Source organism: Rhipicephalus microplus, chromosome 5 (assembly GCF_043290135.1).
Source record: "Rhipicephalus microplus isolate Deutch F79 chromosome 5, USDA_Rmic, whole genome shotgun sequence".
Lineage (NCBI taxonomy): Eukaryota > Metazoa > Arthropoda > Arachnida > Ixodida > Ixodidae > Rhipicephalus > Rhipicephalus microplus.
In genome coordinates this window covers 125,398,161-125,421,254 of record NC_134704.1, presented here as the reverse complement: position 1 = coordinate 125,421,254, position 23,094 = coordinate 125,398,161, and the positions used below count along the sequence as shown (strand labels likewise).

Genomic DNA, 23,094 nt, shown 5'->3' with positions numbered 1-23,094 from the left:
GGTGCAATTTCCCTGGAAATCAATTAATGCAGTACTGTATGGGAGACTGATGGTCATCTGCCAACCTGAAACATAACCGGTCGGATGACTGTGTCCATTGAACTTTGCCTTGATTACAGAGGTCTGCTCAACTTTGAATACTATCTCAAGTGTTAGCATACACTTAACGAAGTGTTTGCCCCATAGCTCCTTGCACCTTAATCGCTGTAACTAGGGGGATAATGAGGAGTTTGTTACACTCCCCGAAATTTTGTTATTTTTTAGCTTTTTGAATAATACTGAAGTATTTACCCGCCTTCACATCAACCAATAGATGCCAAAGCTAGCTGTTGACACAAGGACACTCTCGGCCGAAAAAACCATGGGCACAGCCCTTCTTGTAATGGCAGAAATGCTAAATTTAAAAGTTTAGAACTGTATTTCTTCCGTTAGTGTGAAACAAGCTGCTTCGATCCAGGAGCCTATATTCATACTTTATTTGCAGTAGTTGTCGACAGACCTGTGTAATCAATCGACCATGACCTCGTGGCAGCCGCCGTAATGTTTTGTCACTATTGACCATTCGATAACTCTATTAAACACTTTGTAAATATGATTGCACGTATATGCCAACAGTTGTGATTACATTATTGAAGTAAGCGACCCCTGAAGCATAGAATAGAAGGGGAGGACATTTGCTGTGTTTGTATAGTGGTTACTCTACCGAATACCAAGGCCCTCCACCACTCTTTAGTTTGCCTGGCCCTTCTTATAGGGTTACCCATGCAGCATGGTTTACTGTCCACTTTGCTACCACTGAAAGCTTGGGAAACAAGAATTCTAGTTGTTCAATTGGTTGCTTGCCTTATGTAGTTACAGGTTCCTGAATGATTGTTGTAAATATGCTACTGCTCTGTTTGTTTCTCTCACTTGTTACACCAAGTTTGCTTGGGTTTGTTCTTTTTCACCTCAATGTTGTTTGTGCGTGAATCTGCAGTGTGTTTTGTAATTTTTTGTGCATGTGTTCAAAAAGATGTTGGGATACCACGTTCATTGCCAGAGTGCATAGTTACAGCTTATAATTTGAATCAGTTCCATGACAAATTTCATTTATAGTACATGTGCTTTGTGGAAAACTGCTAATGTTGAAGCTTTAGACCACATTTCTGTGTTGATAAAGGACTGTGTTTGCAGCAATAAGGTGGCTGTCTGGGCTGGGTGCTAATACAATTTTTGCAGGGAATACTTTGTCAAAAACAAACATTGAAAAGAAAACAAAATAAAACAGATTGCACACCAAATAATTGTTCTCTTCAAACATTCTGCATACCCATAAAAAAGTTTTCTTCGTCAAATGTGCTCAGTGGTTGGTCTTGTTGCTATAATTCTTCGCTCATGCAAATTAACACTATGTAGTGGAAAATAAACTAGGGGTTTTTACTGTGTCATCTATTTGTAGTCACTGGGGGCTTAAAGGAGCCCTGTAAGATTTTCCAAGTAATCATTGATTGGCTTCATTAAAGAAGTTTATTGCCTGGCAAATCAACTGCTGCAAAAGTTTTTACGATTCGTCAAGTTTGTGCTGAGCTACAGGGATTTGTAACACACCTTAAGCACTTTCCTCACTGTTCGAACCTTTGAGCGTGCTGAGAGGTGCCTGGGGGAAGGTGGGGAGGAGGTGACAAAGAGGCAAGAACTTGCTGCTGTTTGGCAATGCGGGCCGTGACCTTGAACACTTCCTTCTTTGAATGTGCGGCCGAATTCCATTCATAGCGATCTCGATCACATGCTGGCGGGCACATAGCATCTTGTGGCGGCCGTGGTAACTATGCGAGCCGCAATGCTCAAAACAGCCAATGGCGGAGTTTATGACACCATTTGCTGACAAAAGAGCAAGTGGTTTCTCGCTGACTGAGAATTTATTGTAAATTACAGGCTGTGTGCTGTGCTGTAATGTGAGGCTCACATATATTAAGGAGCCTCGGCTGCCTATCCGCAGTGTTTTCTGACCACGCTTACTAGTGTTGCGGAGTTCCTTTTTAACAGTGATTGAATAGCTATGCTGAGCAGCTTGCCTAAGTTTTGGATCTCCCGTGACCACTCCTCGCTTTGATCATTTTCTAAACCGTGTTTGTCATAGCACACCATTCAGATCAAAATTAGTTTCACAACACGTTCCTCACCACCTACCTGCTGTGGCAACTTGCCAAGCCCCAGGAATAATTTCTGACTAGCAGCAGCCGCAACCTCAACTGTCAGTACTGTACAAGTAAAAGACTGTAGCCATAGACCATTATTGCTTTGGTTCTGTGTGGCTGTGCTTCATTTTTGTTTAATATGCTTTGGCTGCTGGCCTTAAGACATACACTTCTGTGGTGCACTAAGCATTAATTAAAGCCTTATTTCAATGCAGCTGCTGCAATAATTTTCAGAGCTGTAAGTAGCCAAGGAGAACGCAATTTTGGCCTTTGCATTGTGCTGCTTTGAAAGTGCAAATGTCAAACATCTAGCAGTCAAAGAGCTTTGAGAAAGATTCTTGTGAAAAATGCATTAACTCCAGAAAAATATATTAACATTCAAGTACACATTAACTTGATTATTGGCAGAAATGGAAACTGAGAGTGGCCCAGCAACATTTTTTGAACAATAGAAAGTTTTCACATCATAGTGGCAGTGGTATTGTGAATGGGTTGGTCAGCTTTTATTCTGCTGCATTCAGCAAGGAACCCATGATGCCTTGTAGAGAATCACTCAATCTCAAATTTTGCAGATGTGACCCACTTTTTCTTACATATGGCTTTGTAAACTAGCATGCAGATGCCAGTCCCTGACAAAGGGAAGAAAGGGATTGCATTGGACAAGGCACTGCTGGGAAATCCCGGCCCCGCACAAATTGAACTGCGTTTTCCAGTTCCTTGTCACGACACTCAGAAGCTTGGCGATGAATCAAAGTTACAAGCATGTGGTGTGGAGTATCATTAGCACCCTGTTTGGGGACTAGCAATTTTCGTCAATATATTGTAGCTTTTGTTCTTTCCTTTGCTTTTGCCAAGCGTGAAGGAATGTCAAGGCCTTTTTCTTTTTTTCCTCCACTTTTTTTTCTATATCTGTCCTGGACAAATTTAGATAGTCCCCACTTTGTGGTGACACCTAACTTAAAACTACCAGCTACCACAATAAACACTTACATGATGTGCAGCTTGAAGTATAGGAATCAGTTCGACACTACAGTTATTTGCAGTGACATAAAGCACATGCCACAACAATTGCTTTAGTCGACACAAATTGCTTTAGTGAAATACCTAAATAGGCAAAAAAGAGAAGGGGTGTAAGTCTCAAGAGACAGTATTGTTCTCGCTTGATGCTCATGAAAATGGGTGACTTATCGTTTCTTTCTCCATGCATCTTCCTCGTTCATAATCTCTAGATATTTCATCACCAGTGTGCTTGGAACGTTCCCTGGATGCTATTCACAGAGCCTGTTTGTCGCTGCTCAAATGTAATGCATGCACAAGTTAAACTTCATTATGAATACATATTCCATTGTGGTGTTATTTACAAAAAGCTACTTCACACATGTGTGATGTTTTGGAACAGCGGTGTGCACATGTCAGCGCAAATGCTTTCCTTGATGTGTACCGTTGCAGGCGAAGCCTTTGCGGCCGCTTCGCATTCGACTCGAGTCTGGGCATGTGCGTGCCTATGCAAAAAATAGTTGTGCCCCATGTGCAAATGCTTAAAAGAATGTGTTCTTTGGCAATGTCTTGCACCTTCAGTTGGCGCAATTGTGCTTGGATACAAGGCTTGTCACAATTTGCTGTAAACTATGCACTGTGCTTTGAATACACCTGGTCTCACCTACCACTTATTGAAATGTGCTTCAGTGGACGGAAGCACGCTCTGTGGTGCTTGTAGCATTCAACTGCGTTGTTTTTATCTTTGTTTGTGGTTGTTATACTTATCGTTTAGCTGTGCATTCTTGTACTTAGAAGCTTCATACATGAACCTTTCTTTGAAATAAAATTGAATGATTGCATTCATGTGATGCCTTTGCATTTTCTTTTCTATGGGCAAAGCAACTAGAAGCCTAAAGGGATTGCAAAATAAAGCTAGTTGAAGTGAGACATTGCATTCTTTTTGCATATGTGAAATGTAAGCGTGCTGGCCATGCACAATCTTGTCACATTGCATTGGCAATAAAGAGTCAACATAGTGTGAGAACTTCAGTTCAATATGGTGCTGATGTTTACTAAAATCGCAGCATGTCAAGCAAGAAGGCAGGCTAGCATCTCGAGCTCGTCATTAAATTTTTTCGCTCTGTCTCTGAAATCCAGCGTGCTGCTACAGCAGTAAATGCCTGTAAATCTTTACCTCGTTACATTATTGAATTCACCCACCAATATTAATTAAAATGTGGCAACCTAATTACTTCTCCTGCTAAAGGAATAGCCCTGCCTGCACACTCTATAATCTCCTCTGAAGGCGGGGTCATTGGCTGTCTGGCTTATGAGGCCCGTCTTGAGTGAGACCCTGTTAACTGCAGGTGTTTTTCCTCATCTACTTTGCAGCACCAACTGGCCCAAGTAAGCACAAAGTTGCTCACATTTTTACTAGTTTTAATCGCCCTCTATCTAGCGAAAACAGTATTTGTGATACTATCAGAACATTGTATAGCATGGGCGTAGCTGGGGTGGGGGGGGAGGTGTTGTTGTTAAAGCCTCCCAAATTTTTGAATTTTGGTTGGATATATATACATGCACAGACACTGACACACGTACGATCTGACATAAATTATGGTTGAACACACCGCCCTCGAGAAAAATGTCTGGCTACTCTGTTGTAAGATATTCCATTTGCAGATTTTTTAGTCGCGGCAAAGCAGCAACCCAAGGTGTGTAACAGGTTAACATAGTCATTGGCAGGATGCCATATTCTCTAATATGTCGTGAATGAAATATTACTTTCTACTGTTTCTAAAACTGGAAGCACATCGCAAGGAGCTCTATAGGGCATCGCGCTGAGCGGCAAGTTCTGCCGGAGTACATGTGAGAGTTTGATACGCCTGCCGGGTTATTTCTTGGGTTTGTATCGCCATTGCACTGCCACCACTGGACACTGTGGTTGAACCATTGGTGTAGATGTGTACGTGCTTACTGTAAATTTTGTGCAAGAGTAATAGGCTCAATTGTTTTAGTGCAGGTGTGGGTGAATTGGTACTTGTGGGAGGGTCATCCACTACAGAGCAGAGCCTCGTGCAACAAATTTTTTGGGGTGGGGGGAGGGAGTGTGCTCCACCTTGGTCAAACATGGCGGCCGGGCATGCACCTGTCGAGGGCCATTTTTGCAACGCATGGTGTCGCTGCAGTTCTGGACAGGCGGTATACGGTTTTGTAGAAACACATCTCAGGGACATGGAACAACCTCCGAACAATCCGGACTACACGTGAGAATATTGTAATAGAACAGGAGGCAGCAGAAAGGGGGGTGGTATTGCGGCATTCATTCATAAAAGTACAGACTGGCAAAAGGTCAAGCAGGAGTGCAAGGAACATTTATGGCTAAAAGGGAAAGTGGCAGGTCAAATGACACTCCTTGGTTTCGTGTACTTGTGGACAAGAGCAAAGGCCAGAGAGGAAAACCAGGCAATGGTAGAGTGTATATCAAAGGACATTCAGGAGTTAGGAAGAGAATGTGAGATAATTATACTAGGAGATATGAATGCGCACATAGAAGATATAGATGGGTATACCAACCCGACAGGCAAAATGATCATGGATATGTGCGAAAGGCTTGATTTGATCATTTGCAACAGTACTGAGAAGTGTGAAGGGCAAATAACATGGGAGGTAGGAAGGCTTCAGTCGACGATAGATTATGCACTGATGTCATATGGGATGTATGATAAGCTCAGGGGAATGCACATAGATGAAGGTGGCTCCAGAAGTCTGGGTAGTGATCACAAACGTATCAAGCTAAGTTTTGGAAGAGCAGTGAAAGTGGGAAGGAGACAAGATGAGCAACTACAGGAAAATATTTATCCAGAAAGGCAAATTGAAATAGCCGCTAAACAAATTGAGAAAGTTATCACGGAGGATAATAAAACAGTGTGGACATACACGAATCAAATTAGGCTGTTTGAGCTAGAGCTTGCTAAGACGCGTGACAAGTCACCCCGGAAAAGAAGACACAAACCCAAAAGTTGGTGGGATGAGGAAGTTAAGAGAGCCATAGCAAAACGTCAGGAAGCCTCTAGGGAACACAGACATGCTAAGCAGCGGCGTGAACCGACAGATGATGTTGAAAGAAAATGGGAAACCTTTCTAAGCTGTAGAAGGGATGCATCCCTTCTGATCAATGAAAAGATTAGAAGAAAGGGAGCTCAGTGGCTGGCAGAAGTACATAAAAAAGATAGAAAGGCAGCTGCGAAATTTTGGAACCATCTAAACTCCCTAAGAAATGAGACGAGCCTAAAGCAGGGGTTTATAACTACAGACCAAGGTACTAGGCTAGAAGGGGACGAAGCTATTAAATATATAAGAACAAGGGTGACAGAAAAATTTAAACAAAGAAGTGCTTTATGCGCCACAATAGACAAGGATGACTCAAGTGGTGCAATGGCTCCATTTTCACAACGAGAGTGGGAAAGGGCTGAGAAAAGGGTTCCTAGTAGTACATCAACAGGCCCAGATGGCATTCCAGTTATGCTGATAAAGACATTAGGTCCGAAGTCTAAGCAGGCTTTGAGAGAGGCAGTGAGCAAACTAATAATCGATGGAGAAGTTCCCGATGGATGCAAAATTAGCAGGATGAGCATGATCTATAAAGGAAAGGGGGACAAAGCTGACATAAACAACTACCGTCCTATAACAGTGACATCAGTGGTCTACAGGCTGGCGATGCAGATTATAAAGGAAAGACTGCAGGCATGGATAGAGGATGAGGGGGTGCTGGGCGAACTGCAGAATGGTTTTCGGAAACACGGGAGGTTGGAAGACAATCTGTTCTCACTGAGGCAGTGCATTGAAATAGCAGAAAAGGAACACAGGCCCCTGTGGCTAGCATTTTTGGATATCAAGGGAGCGTACGATAGCGTGGTTCAAGAGGAATTGTGGGGAATACTGGACACACTAGGCGTGGAACATGTAGTCACTAATCTTTTAAAGGATATCTATAAAGGTAACAAGATAGTTATAAAGTGGGAAAAACAGGTATCCAAGCCAGCAGAGGTAAAACGGGGCTTAGGCAGGGGTGTTCCCTGTCTCCCTTATTATTCATGATGTACCTACAAGGATTAGAGGCCAAATTAGAGGGAAGTGGACTGGGCTTCAACCTCTCTTTAGTCAAACAAGGAAAACTCATTGATCAGGCACTACCAGCATTAATGTACACAGATGATATAGTGCTAATGGCTGACAACAAGGAAGATTTGCAGAGATTGATAGACATCTGCGGTAATGAAGGAGATAGGTTAGATTTTAGATTCAGTAAAGAAAAATCAGCAGTCATGATTTTCAATGATAACGAAGGTAGTGAGCTTAGAATACAGGAGGTCACGCTAGAGATAATAGATAAATACAAATATCTGGGCGTATAGATAAGCAATGGGACCGAGTACCTGAGGGAACACGAAATATACGTAACGACTAAAGGTAACGGGAATGCAGTGGTGATGAAAAATAGGGCACTGTGGAATTACAATAGGTATGATGTTATGAGAGGAATAAGGAAAGGGGTCATGGTTCCTGGGCTGACGTTCAGCAATGCGGTCTTGTGCATAAGATCAGAAGTTCAAGCAAGATTAGAAATTAAGCAACGTGGAATGGATAGGCTTGCTTTAGGAGCTCACGGGATACACCAAATCAGGCAGTACAAGGTGATATGGGATGGACATCATTTGAGGGCAGGGAAGCTAGCAGCAAGATAATGTTTGAGAAGCGATTGAAAGAAATGGGGGAGGAGCGTTGGGCTAGGAAGGTTTTCAGCTACTTGTACATGAAGAATGTCGATACAAAATGGAGGAAGCGAACCGGGAAATTGACTGGTAAATACTTAGAAAACAGCAGGTGGCCAAACCAGAAAGAACTATCGGTTAAGAAGAAAGTTAAGGAAACGGAGACTGACATGTGGAGAATTGGCATGATTAAGAAGTCCGCACTAGAGATCTAACGAGCTTTTAAGCAGGAAATTGCCAAGGAAAGGATCTATGATAATACTCGGGGTAGTTCTCTACTGTTTGAGGCAAGGACGGGAGTATTGCGAACTAAGACATATCGGGCCAAATACGAAGGGGTAGACACAGTATGCAGTGCGTGTGGAGAGGAATAAGAAACTGCCGAACACTTGATAATGTTCTGTAAAGGGCTTCACCCTATAGTTCAGGATGATGGCGCAGAGTTTTTCAAAGCACTGGGGTTTAGGAACAGGGAGGGCAAGATAGACTTTAAGCGAGTAGACTTAACTAGAAGGAGGTTACCTGATTGGTGGCTAAAGTCAAGGCACGAGTGAAAATTAAACCCTTCACTGCAAAGTACGAATCCTCAACCTCGCTATTTAAAGGAAAAAAAAAAGATAAATCTAATGGTTAGTTCTGTCGGAGCTAACACGGGAAAGATCCAGCCCTGACAGCGTTCAGTTTTCGAACTGATTTTTTATTATCGCGTTGCACCCGCCGCGCGGCCCAAATGCCAACTTCATCTTCCTTGACGAGCGGCGCATTGAGACGCTACAGGCCCCCCCCCCCCCCCCCCCCCGTAGAGCGAGAGCCGTAGGAATTACCAGAAGAGTCGCCCAGTGGACATGCTAGGATGTTGGCATTTGGGCTTTAGATTGAAAACCCCGCGGCCGCGAGAGCGGCGATATACGCAGGTTTCAGTCGATCAGCAGCCACGACGTCTTCACGGCCATTGATGTCCAGCGTGAACGTCTTAGGTGTACGATGGAGTACGCGGAATGGGCCATCATAGGCTGGTGTTAGTGGTGGTCGTATTTGGTCACGCCGAACGAAGACGTGACTGCAGTCATGCAGATCCTGACTGACGAAGACAGACTGGGGGTGTCGGTCGGCAGGAATCACAGCTAGCAAGGTCCCGAAACGTGGTGCGCAGCTCTCGAATGTACGTGGAGGCATCGTGAGTGGAAAGCGGCGATGATGGCTCGAAGAATTCTCCTGGAAGACGCAGGGAAACACCATAGACTAGTTCAGCTGATGAGCAGCCGAGATCCACTTTCAATGCTGATCGGATGCCCAGAAGTACGAAGGGGAGGTGGTCGAGCCAACGTTCCCTTGGCTGATGAGCAGTGAGGGCAGCTTTCAGTTGTCGATGAAGCCGTTCGACCATGCCGTTGGCGGAAGGATGGTAGGCAGTTGTGTGGATGTGTCGAATGCCCAGGATATTGGCAAGTGCGGTGAAAAGGGCTGATTGAAACTGACGACCGCGATCAGTGGTGACGACAGAAGGGCATCCAAAGCGCGACACCCAGCCGTTTGTGAAAGCCTTGGCAACTGTTGGTGCTGTAATGTCGGAAATGGGAAACGCTTCCGGCCATCGGGTGGAGCGATCCACACATGTCAGCAGGTAACAGGCTCCTTGCGATGACGGAAGAGGACCGACGATGTCAAGATGGACGTGAGAAAACCTTGCGTCTGGAGGCCGAAACGGGGATGTTGCCGTGACAGTGTGACGGTGAACTTTAGTGCGCTGGCACTCAAGGCAGGTTCGCGCCCAGCGTCGGACATCAGCATTGATGCTTGGCCAAAGGTAACGAGATGTGACTAGCTTCTGGGTCGCACGAATACCAGGATGGCTCATGTTGTACGTGCAATTGATCAAAAATTGCACGACGAAAAGCTGAAGGCATGAAGGGCCGAGGGATACCAGTAGACGTTTCGCACGTTATTAATGAGGTAGAAAATGGAAGCGGGCACTCCGTGAACGATAGAGACGTGGATGAAGAGCGAAGACGATGCAGCTCAGGATCGTTGCTTTGGGCAGCTGCTAGCTCTTCCATGTCTAGTGGTGGCTGGGTCGACAAGGCATCGATGCGGGATAGAGCATCAGCAGCAGCGTTTTCCGGCCCATGTACGTGTCTGAGATCCACAGTGAACTCGGAAATAAAGCATAGTTGACGGATCTCCCGTGCAGTATAATTGCTGTGATTGCGATGGAAGGCAAACGTCAGGGGCTTGTGGTCTGTAATGACGTAAAAGTCCCGGCCCTCCAATAAATGACGAAAATGTTTGATGGCGAGGTATACCGCGAGGAGTTCTCGGGCAAATGTACTGTATTTTGTCTCTGGTGGCTTCAGTTTTTGCGAGAAAAACCCAAGGGGCTGCCAACCGGATACGTGCTGCTCGAGAACAGCGCCAACTGCCACGCTTGATGCATCGGTGATGAGACGAATTGAGGCATCAGGGACGGGATGTATGAGCATGGTAGCGTCTGCCAGAGCCTTCTTGGCAGTGTCGAAGGCAGATGCAGCGTCCTTGGGCCACTCCAGTGGCGCAGCCGGGTCTTTATTTTTAGCCAATAGGTCGGTCAAGGGCTTTAGGAATGTGGCGCACTTTGGAAGAAAGCGGCGATGGAAGTTTAGTAGGCCCAGAAATTCTCGGAGTCTCTTCAGTGAAGTCGGGGGTGGAAAGTCTTGAATAGCCTTCACTTTGCTGGCGAGTGGTTGGATACCCTTTGGAGTGACAAGGTGGCCTAGGAACTCTATTGTAGTGACGCCGAAGAGGCACTTATTGGGATTAATTACGAAGCCGTAATGATCCAGGCAGTGGAACAGGGTGCGCAGGTGGGCTTCATGCTCAGGGCCGGATGAGCTTGCTACAAGGAGGTCATCTAGGTAGGCAAATACGAAATCGAGACCTCGCGTGACCTCGTTGATAGTGCGCTGAAAGGTCTGTGCAGAGTTGCGCAATCCAGAAGGCATCCTCACATATTCAAACAGACCGAATGGGGTGGTGATGGCCGTCTTCGGAATGTCGGCGGGTTCTACAAGAATCTGATGGTAAGCCTTCATTAAGTCAATCTTAGAGAAGATTGTGCACCCAGCCAAATTTGATGTGAAATCCTGTATGTGAGGAAGTGGATAGCGGTCTGGTAAGGAGTGGGCATTGAGAGCGCGGTAATCCCCACATGGTCTCCAGTCGCCAGGATCTTTCTTCGGCACCATGTGGAGTGGCGACGCCCAGTTGCTGGAGGAAGGCCGCACAATGCCGAGTTCAAGCATGTGCTCAAACTCACGGCGGGCGATGGCGAGGCGTTCTCCAGATAGTCGACGGGGTCGTGTAAAAACGGGAGGTCCAGTGGTCACAATGTGTTGAGTGATGGAATGCTTCACCGGTTACTCTCTGGTGTGCGGCTTCGTGATGCTGGGAAAGTCGTCGAGTATTTTTGCATACGGCGAAGCAGGTGTGAGAGCTCGCAGTCCCGTTGGCGAGGAAGTACAGAGTACACCGTTGATGGAGAGGCGGGTGTTGACATCAACGAGGCGATGAGCATGCATGTCCACAGCAAGGTTGAAAAAACTGAGGGAGTCAGCTCCAAGAACAGCTTGCAAGACGTCAGCGAGGATGAAAATCCAGCGGAACGTACGGCGTAGTCCAAGGTCAAGTGTAAGAGAGCGTTGGCCGTATGTGCGAATGGCGGAATTGTTGATCACTTGGAGTGGGCAGGTCTGTTCGTTGCGACGGCGATCTACACACGAGGCCGGGATGACGCTAACCTGGGCTCCTGTGTCGACTAGGAAGCAAGCGCCAGTGATGTTATCAGAAACATAGAAAAGGCGGCATGACTTTCGACCAGTACCACTTGCCGCCGTCAGTGGCCGGTCGTCGCATTTTCCGACCAGGAGCATGGGCGAGTGTATTTGAGAGCAGAGGCACCGAATCGGCGGTGATACCAGCACACGGTTGAGGATGAAACGTCCCGCGGCGCGTCGGGTGGCCGAAGTTCCGGAGAACGTGGGGGCGTGGAGGAGCGACTGTGTATCTGGAACCTGGATGACGGTCGACGATGCGCAGGTACAAAGTCATCGAGGCGCCTGACAAGCGCGTCCAAACAGTTCTCGATGCTCGCGAGCGCCGGGTCTGCAGCGGTGGCCGGTGGCGGTGTGGTAACGGCGTTGAGGCTATGTGCCCGCGAGTAGTCCGCCACTCGGTCAGCCATTTCAGCGAGTGTGTCTAGTGGGACATCTCCTGCAGCTACGAGGACCGGAACCATGCTCTGCGGTAAGCGCTGGAGGAACAACTCACGTAACAGCTTCTCCTCTTGAGGGGCGGAGGGGCCGCCAAGGAGCTGGCGCATGCGTCGCAGGAGCTGTGATGGGCGACGGTCACCGAGCTCTGTAGCCGTGATGAGCTGTTGGAGTCTGCTGTGTTCGGACTGAGACTTGTGGGAAATGATAGCTGCCTTCAACGTGTCGTAGGGATGGCTCGGGTGTGGCGACGCTAAAATATCAGCTAAGTCGTCGGCTACGTCCGGAGGTAAGCAGGATACGAGATGCCAGTGCCTGGTCTGTTGGCTGGTGATTTGCCGTAGACAGAAGTGCGCCTCAACCTGCAGAAACCATGTGCTGGGGCTGTTGGGCCAAAATGGTGGCAGGTTGACATGTTGAATCGCAGCGACTGCAGCACCGCTAGGTTTGGCGTCTTCTTGGGCGTCAGGACCGGTATGATTGGTGGTAGAGCCGGCGGGATCCATGCGAGATGATCGGGGCTGTGTGTTCTTTATAGGGTCACCATTAACTGTCGGAGCTAACACGGGAAAGATCCAGCCCTGACAGCGTTCAGTTTTCGAACTGATTTTTTTATTATCGCGTTGCACCCGCCGCGCGGCCCAAATGCCAACTTCTTCTTCCTTGACGAGCGGCGCATTGAGACGCTACAGTTCACTAAGTATTACGGTTAGATGGCGTTAGCCGCCACCTGCTATAAAGGGTACAGCCACATCCATCCATCCATCCATCCATCCATCCATCCATCCGGCGGCGCCATGTCTCTTGTATAAAAGTAGAAATCGGGGATGTACATCGCGCGTTTTCTCTTCCCGCCAACGGGCATGCTCGAACAGAGCGCGCGGTGCGTTTGCAAGTCACCTCACGATGCATCGCCTGCAGTGCGGCTCCATAACGATCTCTGAGCTGCACAAGCACTTACGAAAAGCAAACCCCCCCCCCCCCCCCCCCAAAAAAAAAAGTAGTCAAACGCGTTAGTCACGTTTATGATGTGGAGCAGGCGATAGAAGACAATTAAGGACGTGCGAATCGCTGCAAAATGCATTTCTCAGGTTTGTGACAATACCTTGTACGTCGTATGCCTCGAGGTAAGTCTCATTTTGTCGGCATGAAGCCCGTACTCTGCCGATGTACTGTGTTGACATTTATGAAAAACCATATAATTGTTGTTTTGATGTGGTATCTGGCCGTGTACTGTCATGTGCAAATGTTTGTGGCGTGCTAAAAAATAAATGAAAACTAAGCTTATACGGTCATCGCATTAAAATGTCAAAGTTTGAGTCGTGTCGTCCGTGCCGTGGGAGCATGACCCGATGATTTCGCCGCGAAGCAGCAAGCTGAGCTTTAACCATTGCGAGTCAATTAAGTTGAAGTGCTTGACTCGTTTTTTTTTTTTCGGCATGCTTGCTCTATCTTTCGCGAACGCGGCTATGTTCGGTTCCCCGGCATACCAAGTGCCGGGAACCTATACAGCTTTACACGAGGAGAGCGTCTTTGGTGTCGTCTGCATTGTTGTGGAAGCCCAGCAGCTACAACAATACTTCGTACCTCGCCGACGCTTCTGTGGGGCTGCTTAATCCTTCGATCGCAGAAAGGCAACTTCGCACAGCGAGCGTCTGTTTTAGCGCGCCAAGATGACGGCACGGTGCCGAAGTTCCCCGCACTGACTGCAGAACACGGCCGTTTGTATCATACACCGTGCTGTAGAACGCGCGTGCCGCAGGCGCTTCCGCTTCGATGAAACACCATATGGAAACACGCCAAATCGCCTGCGCCCTCTGCCGCGCCAAGGGGAGCGCGTGTCTGCTTTGCCACCCCTTGGCTACGCCACATGCCACCGAGGATAAACCGGCTTCAATTGATGCATGATGCGCACAGACAACTGCACTAAAGATCGTACGGGGCCTCTCAGCAGCGAGGCTCACCACGTGGTGGGAAGGGTTCCTAGCATATTAGGATATGATAAGTACGCGTCGTTTCAGTGGTGATGTGTAGCATGATTGCGTGGTCCTGAGCATTGGCTATGGTTTGAGCCGTCCGTAGGCAGAGCGGTAAATTAGATACCACTAGTTTACCTGTAAGTAACGGTGTATCTACATGTATACTGTCACCAAGTCCTACTGGCATTATGACGCGTTCACGATGACTTTGTAGAATCGTAGGTGACATTGGCAAAGCCCCTTTAACGTCAAGAAACAGAGCAGGTGTATAACCGTTTACAGGCTTTTAATGTTTGACTTATGTCACAAAGTCATCCATATTGTGGATTGATGGGCGGCCTCATCTGAAGCTGGCCATGACACCTGGATATCTTTGTAAAAAACGCCAGGCCTGCGCAGAATTCGGCGCAGCACCGTCACAGCGAAAGCTAGACCTTTCAGAACCTTCTCAAAACACTCATTGGGTAACTACTGCAAGGATGCTTGCTTGATAACCAAATAAAATTTTGGGTAGTAGGCCAGCATTCGCTATGCTATTTTTCCTCATTCTTCTGAGAAGCGTGGTATCCGCTAAACACTTGCTAGAAAGTTTGTGCCATTTGTTCATGCAGTGGCTGACGACGATGAGGAATTATGGCTGAAGTGGATATGCGCCGCAGTTTATAGGGGAACAAGAACAAGCTTCTGGAATGGGTTAATTGGAGCATGAGACGGCCCACTCGTTACGCTATTCGCATTGTTCGACGATTGGTTGTTCTTTCGCTGTTGTAAAACGCTTCATAAGTCGTATTAACGCGATTGCTTTCCCGACATCAAGCCTGCCTAAGAAAAGTTTGCCAACAAGTTGCAAGCACCAGCGTAGCTCATTTCATTTTATTTTCTTAAAGACCCGCGAGGGGGTATTATATAAGGGGTGGGTAATTATAAAGACAAAACATAGCTAGAAGCCAAAGATTTAACATAGAAAGTGCTTGTTGATATTTTCTATGAACGATGATGGGCAGGGAATGGTTGCGATTTCACTGGGAAGGCCGTTCCAGTCTGGTGCGGTACGTGGAAAAAACGAGGCAGAAAAAGTAGAAGTCCGGGAACGTGGCCGAGCAACTTGAAGCAAATGGCTCGTGCGGTGAGATATGCGTGTTGCGGGAACGATATAAGGTGGGGCATGCAAGGGACTATGAAAATGTTTGTGGAACAATGACAGGCTGGCAATACGACGGCGAAGTTCTAGATCTGGTTAACCAGATTCTGCTTTCAATCCAGATACGCGGACAGTGGAAGAGTATGAGCAGTGAATAAATCTAGCGGCCCGGTTTTGAAGCGATTCGATGGCATGTGTAAGATAAGATTGTCGAGAGTCCCATATTGGCGATGCGTATTCTAGTTTAGGTCGAACGATGGATTTGTATGCTTGTAATTTTACGTGTTGTGGAGCGAGTCGTAAATGGCGTTTAAGGAAACCCAGTCTTTTATTTGCAGATGAAATGGTATTAGTGACGTGTATGTTCCATGAAAGATCGCTACAAAGAGTGACGCCCAAATACTTGTATGACGGTAGAATACTCAGTGGTAGAATACTGACTGGGCTGGCACCCAGTGGACCCGGGTTCGAGCTCCACTGCCTTTGGTGCTAGGTTTACCAATTAAATCACAAGCACCGGCGTAGCTCAGTGTTGGAATACTGGGCTGACACCCAGCAGACCTGGGTTTCGAGCCTCACCGTGTCTTGGTGCTTGGTACTTTTTTTTTCTAATGTCGCGCGATGTGGTTACGGACACCGGCGGCGGCGGACAACTGCGCGGGACCCGAGTTGTGATCTCATAAGAACTTTCGCTGTAAACTTTAAGTACCATTTCTAAACGTGTTAGAATAGTTACCTCCGTGACTTTTAACTCACAGCTTGCGAGGGCGAGGAAGAAATGTTCAAAGGCGATTTGCGGCCTTTCAGAAGTGGAAGACACGAATAACTTATAAAAATCCTGCTATGTGCGTAATTAAACCCTTTCTTTTAGTCACATGTCACATTTTATATCGCCCAGGAACGGCGAGAGCGTGTCGTAGGTTATTCAAACGGAACACCGTCAAAGGACCCCTAAAACCTGTTAAAATTAAAAAATAAACGAGTGATTTGCTCAATCCCGGTGTCTTCCATCGTCGCGGCACAATTTGTGACGTCAGCAGCTTATTCACGTGACGTCAGGATAAAATAAGCCCTCGAAAAGTCCACATGCGAGAGGTAAACGTGAATTGTTTCCTACTCTGTTTTACAATATCGTCACATGTCGGGCCTTTTCTGGCTTGCTTTGCATGACTATCGTGATCGATAAACTAATTTCACTTTGTTTTCTGCGTTTACGACTGCGCAAGCAGAGATCGTGTGTTCGAAAAGCGCGAAATTCGAGCTGGCTCAACGCTGTGTACTGACATTCCAAGTGTTTTACGAAGAAAAATAAGTGGCGAGTATGAGATAGCACTTGTACGAAGGGTTGTCAAGCCGAACGAAAATTGTCTCACCTCTGAGCTTGGTGTGGCGTAGGGGCCCATTTAAAAAATGTTCGGCAGGACTTGTGCTTGAGTTAGTTGGTGCTTGCTAATAATCATGTTGTAGCTCGGTGGCGGTGGTGGAAGAACTTTATTGGTTATTCAGCAGAAAGAGTAGAAAGGGAAAGCGCGAGTATGTGGGTCCCTATTCCAGGACTGCAGTGATCCTCACTACACGTTCCGGCTGGTCCAAAAGGCATCTTTGCACCTCCAGCGCTGGCCGAGCGAGGAGAGACTCCCACGGCTCCCTCGAGTAAGCTCGTAACCCTAGAGAGTTTGCCTCATGTGGTCTTGCTGCACATTCCCACGTCACATGCGACAGTGACGGCCGTGTACCACACCATGGACAAGTGCTGCCATATAATGTGGAATTCATATGGTGGGCCTTCTCCAAGTTTGGGCAGGTGCACGTGCGTTTGAAGTCTTCTATGTGCGTGAGGTTCTGCTGCTCCCAGCTGCGCATGCGGGGAAGCTAGACGTTCTTTCGTGCGCCGTTGCATGGTAGCTCGAAAACATAAAACAGACACACAGAAACATACATCACAGGTGCTACCAAGAACTATATAAATACGATGACGGTCAGAATATATATATATATATATATATATATATATATATATATATATATATATATATATATATATATATATATATATATCGCACGAAAACAACATACACAGGACGAAAGCGAACTAACCACGTTCACCGCTCGACAATTAACGTGCTGTTTAAACAAAAACGGCGCCCCGCCGCGGTGGTCTAGGGGCTAAGGTACTCGGCTACTGACCCGCAGGCCGCGGGATCATCCCGGCTGCGGCGGTTGCATTTGTAATAGTGAGAATGCTGAGGCCCGTGTGCTCAGATTTGGTTGCACATTACATCACCCCAGGTGGTCGAAATTTCCGGTGCCCTCCACTACGGCGCCTCTCTTGTTCATATGGTGGTTTTGGGACGGAAAACCCCACATATCACTCAATCAATTAAACAAGACCGGCGCACGAAATGTAGTCACAACTACATATGAGTACAAACTAACAAGTGCCCCTGTTGTTATACTTCGCTGTGTATGAAAAGCGTGCTCCTTTCGCAAACGGGGCCTGTGCCGATAGCGAATACGAGTGACCTTTGTGGGCCCGGCAACTAACGCAATCGTCTCGGTGAAAGTACACGATTCTCCCCACCGATGGACAAGCGTGTGCGGAAAACCCCTCATTCGCGGGGCCAAAGACGCGTGGGAGAAAAGCGCGCGTCGGCGCATCGTGACGAGCTGGGCGCCGAGCGCGGGCGGGTATTTTTTTTTTTTTTCACATATATAGATACGTATACACATACGCTGTATGACGACGGCGATGGCCAAAAACGAGCCGAGACTGTTCATATAATTGCTGTCGCATTAATAAGCCTTTTTTATTTTTGCTGAATTTGAACACCTCTGAGTATTTCGTACTTCCCGAAACGTCCATGACTTGCGAGAGATCTGCTATGGTGGCTAGAATAGATCTATCTGCCCAATGATCTGCCTGTGTCGGCGTGAATGTGAAAAGGCGTGGCATCAGCCTAAAAATTGGGCAGTCAATCGTGTCTTACTTTTATTGCTTTGAACAATTTACCAAACGTGTTCTTAGATCGAGTTGCTGTTTCCGTTTGTTTCGAGCCGAACTTCTTAATGGGAGAGACATTGTTCTTATGTCAAATGTGTCATCACATGTATACGGCGTGTCTTACTCTAATTCTTCGACGTATTGTTTGTATATAGCGTGGTACTTTCTCTTAGATTAGATGTGGTGTGTGCGCATCGGACTGTCCAATGTCCTGAAATATTTTTATGCACAAGAATAACAAAAAATACCGCTTTTGTTTAAAATGTCGTCAATATGAGGCGTTCATGTCTTTGTAGATAAGGCATCACATTAACATTGAGCTATATTTGCGTGCGTTTGAGCACAACCTAGTTGACATAGCGAGCTTTGCACACATAATTGGACAGTGCGACTGCGCATCACGTGAGCAATCCTGCATACGGTTGATACTCGCCGGAGCCACACGCGCCGGCTGTCAACAAATAACGTCGTGTAACGTCAATGAAGACGAATACCTACAGAGCGCCACGAAGTGCGCTAGTGGCGATGCGCGGGCGCCATGCACGATTCGCGAACGGCAGCCTGCGCGCTGCCCCGGTGGACTTGGATTGTGGCTGCTCTAATCCTGGGACGCTTCTGCACCTGTCTGCGTGATGGCTATGCTGGTCGTCTGCCGCAAAAAGTCTATGGTCTGCGGGGAACTCTGCTTTCTTCTCGGCCATATTCCTGTGTTTTTCACGGCTGATGCTGGCACGGGCTTTTGACGTGAGTTAACAGGTCGACGCTGTTAAAATATTGTTTCCTTGTTTTTTGAGGTCTATGTCTCCATTGCTTTGACTACGGAGGGGACAGGCCCAATTACCACAGCGGGTGCCCACCTGAGTCGTTGCTTATGCCCATGCGAATCGCACGGTATAACGCAGGCCTCGCCCTTATTTTGCATGTCGAGTCGGTGCGAATGTCGTGAATGTTTGGTGCGTGTATGGTTTCACAGCGCTGTACGCGTCAGTGTATTGTTTCTACTACAGACGGACAAAATGCAGCTTCGTTCTTGATTTCCTCGACGAGTTCGAGGACTACGCCTAAGCTGCGTACCACTCCGTAAGCGTATATTTAATCACTGATGTGCACACGGTTTTCTTACAAAAGGCACCGCTACCCTATAGGGTGCCTTGATGCCCGCGCGCCCTACTAGTTTACTTGGTTCGCAGCGGCCCCCTCCATACTAAGCCATGTGTGGAAGTGACTTTGCGCCCCCCCCCCCTCCGAGGGGATGGGCGCAACCCTAATTGCTTAAGGCTTAAGTGATTAGGGTTGGGGCGTTAAACCTGCCCCCCCACGTGTGCACGCCTATATGTGCGTGATGGCTTGAGTGCTGCCGTGCACGTACTTTACAAAATATCCAGGAAGATGAATTGGAGGCTGGAACTGCCTTTCACTATACATGAGTAAAATGTGTTAAGTGCTTCCGAGAGGAATTTCCGCCCTCTGGGTACAGTGCCGTGTGAGCTTGAGTTGAAAACTCGGCATCCGGAAGAAAGTTCGCTGGAGTATATCCGGAATCTGAATGATGCAATAACACCATCGCTCGGGGTCACTGAACAGAGTCGCGCCAGATTCAGGCCATTTCTTTGCGGGTGCACTTAAGAACTCCTGAAAATCCTGCGCGAGAGGCCCGCGGTGCACAGGACGCCTTTTAGTGAAAAGCTATTGCTTGTCAGAAGCGATCAGAGGACCCGCTTGTCAGGAGACCCGACGGGTACTACTGGGCACACTCCTGGCTCTCGGAGGAGGTTCAGCCTTGTCACCTTGAGGAGTTTTGCTGTTTGCAATGTCCATCTATCTTTCTCAGCCTCTTCGTTATGCACCGTGAACCCGATCGCTTCCACACCCAGCCACATTGCCCAACCTGGGTCACAATGCACCGTGTGAACCACAACGCCTCCTGGCGCGCCGTACACCCTCGAGACGACTTCGAGTGCATGGTCTCAGACTCTCGGGAGACTGCAGATCGACGTCCATGTTTACTGGCAGCAAACTGCATACTCGCACGCTGGACGCCAGATGCGGAATTATTTGTCGTCTGTCCGAAAAACTACCTGAAGGCGCCGCTTTAAGATTTAATATTGATTAGTCGAAAAAACAAAGAAAAAGAACGTCCGAGGGTTATGCTCTCAGCACAAACAAGGTGCTCACGGCCGCCGCGCACTTGTCATCAACCTTTGCCGCGCCGGGCGCACATAACACACTGCTGATTGCCATTCCGCTGTCAACATGTGCACCGCGTGCGTATAATGTCTCGGCTGCCACTTTTAAAATCAGGCCACTGGGCCACGCGCATCATGTCGCACAATCAAGTCAGCCGGGCGATGGGTGTGGCTCCCGCAAACTGCAGCGCCGTATATAGCGTCACCGAATGACGTGTTCGTGTTAAATCGAACCATATCAACCTTAACGAAGGGAACGCTTTTCGCAACATACTTCTCGGCAGTTATAGGATCTTAGCAACTCTTACCCCCGTATTCTAGAACGACCCTTCACTCGACGCTCCATCTTCACTTGAGAAGGCCGATGGAAGCGCCTTCTCTAGTCACAAGTCACTGCATATTAGCGGTAATCTGCTGCGATTCTTGAGTAGCGCAGGGTCATTTTCAGCCAAGCGGTGGCGCAGTGTTCAACCCTGTCAAGTGAAGGGTGAAAGTCGAGTGGAGGAGCGTTTGTAAATACGGGGGTTAGAAGTACACGTATAGTTATCGCTATCACTTTCACATATAATCTAGCTCCCGTGCGTATCTTCCCCATAGTAAACCATGCTGTTTTTTCCCGCTGGATCTTGAAAACTATTCCCATATCGAAAACGTTTTTTTATAGTGATGCTTGGTGCAGACATCCTAATGATTGATTGATATGTGGGGTTTAACGTCCCAAAACCACCATATGATTATAAGAGACGCCGTAGTGGAGGGCTCCGGAAATTTCGATCACCCGGGGTTCTTTAAAATGCACCCAAATCTGAGCACACGGGCCTACAACATTTCCGCCTCCATCGGAAATGCAGCCACCGCAGCCGGGATTCGATCCCGCGACCTGCGGGTCAGCAGCCGAGTACCTTAGCCACTAGACCACTGCGGCGGGTCCTAAGTTACGGAATCATCGCAACGGTTAACGCGGGACGCACCACTTGAATGACGTCGCCAAAGTGTGGTTTGGTGAGTTTTAGCATCTCTCCTCCCCGGATCTTTTACATTTGATGTGTTTATAAATGCGTGCACACAATCTGAGCACACGCACGACCACGCATAAAGGATAGTTGGACGTCCTCTCCGCAGAACGCATTTGCACATTTTACCAGTCTTACTTTCTAAGCTAAATTTTTAAATGACGAAGTTCCCACCGACTGGGCATTTTCCGTGCCCCGCCGCGGTGGTCTAGTAGCTAAGGTACTCGGCTGCTGACCCGCAAGTCGTAGGATCAAATCCCGGTGGTGGCAGCTGGGTTTCCGATAGAGGTGGAAATGTTGTAGGCCTGTGTGCTCAGATTTGGGTGCACGTTAAAGAACCCCAAGGGGTCGAAATTTCCGGAGTCCTCCACTACGGCGTCTCTCATAATCATATGGTGGTTTTGGGACGTTAAACCGCACATATCAATCAATGGGCATTTTCCGACGCGACCGAAATATCTTTGACCTTGACCGAGAATGACTTATAAGAACAAAGCGTAGGGCGAGTTTATATTCCACCGTGAAGGGTATGCGTGCAAGAAAACTATGGGAAGATGATCTATAGTAATTCGCTACGGGGGGGAGGGGGGCGATGTGGGTAGTTGGTTTGATGTTGAAACAGAAATGCAGGAGATTGAACGTCCGTAGTACACTACAGCGCACACACTCCACCTGTCCTGTATACTTCTACTTGTGTTTCATCCCTTGCGCAGTTTGATTTGTTTCAGGGACATAAATAAAACGCGAGAAAATTTGAGTCTTGAATTCGCTTGTCTCGTATTTTCTTCCTTTCATGTCTGGACAGAATGACTAACATGTCATTAGTCTACCGTACCACGTGACCGCAACATTTAGTACACAAAATACGCCACTTCCTATTCATGCTTAACGACGCGGTATGTAGTAAATGTCATTCCGAATTAGTAGTGGTCGTCGGGGAACGATCTGGGGACCGTGCCCTTAGTAGTCTGTGCGATACGCCCCGACAACTACTGTTTGGAAACAGTGAATAGATGCATAGGAAAAAAAAAACAAAATTTGTCTGTCCTTGATGTTCGCAAAAGCCCCTAACACGTGACTGAAATTGAACAAGTCCCACTATGTCCAGAAATTTAAGTCCAGGTTTTTACCATGGTGGTGTATTCTTTCGAAACTTGGCACAAACACATTGACCTTATTTCGGCAAAATCGCCTAAGAAATAGTTACTTGTGAAGAACGCTAAAGGGTACCACAAAAGAATGAATGCTTATAGTCTTTACTTCACTGGTTCCCCCCCCCCCCCATCCCAGGCTTTTTCTTAAATATATCTGACTTGTTTGGTCACCACATCTTGCAACTGACCACATCTTGCAACTGACACAATTTTGAGTCTGTCCAGCGAAAGGCAATGAGATTCATTTTCAACCATTCCAACCATAATTTCTTCCCTTCAGAGCACGTGCACGCTTCATCTCTAAATCATTTTGAACACAGACGTATATATGTTCAATCGGCTTATCATGTTATATAACATCGTGCTCAAATCGGTCCGCATAGCCACAGCCATTTCATTCACCAGTCATACTACCTATGTGACCCTCTGAATATTTTGGACATTCT

At 47.3% G+C, this 23,094-nt stretch overlaps 1 protein-coding gene across 1 annotated transcript in view; it reads left to right on the top strand.

Moving 5' to 3' along the window:
* Nucleotides 1-18,648: 18,648 nt before the first annotated feature.
* The window catches only part of LOC119185516 (3'-5' RNA nuclease TATDN2-like), a 41,652-nt gene continuing 37,206 nt past the window's right edge, over nucleotides 18,649-23,094 (top strand). The window contains exon 1 of the mRNA XM_075894399.1: nucleotides 18,649-19,039. The gene's annotated coding sequence lies outside the window, so the exon portion shown is untranslated. The remainder of the gene's footprint in view (nucleotides 19,040-23,094) is intronic.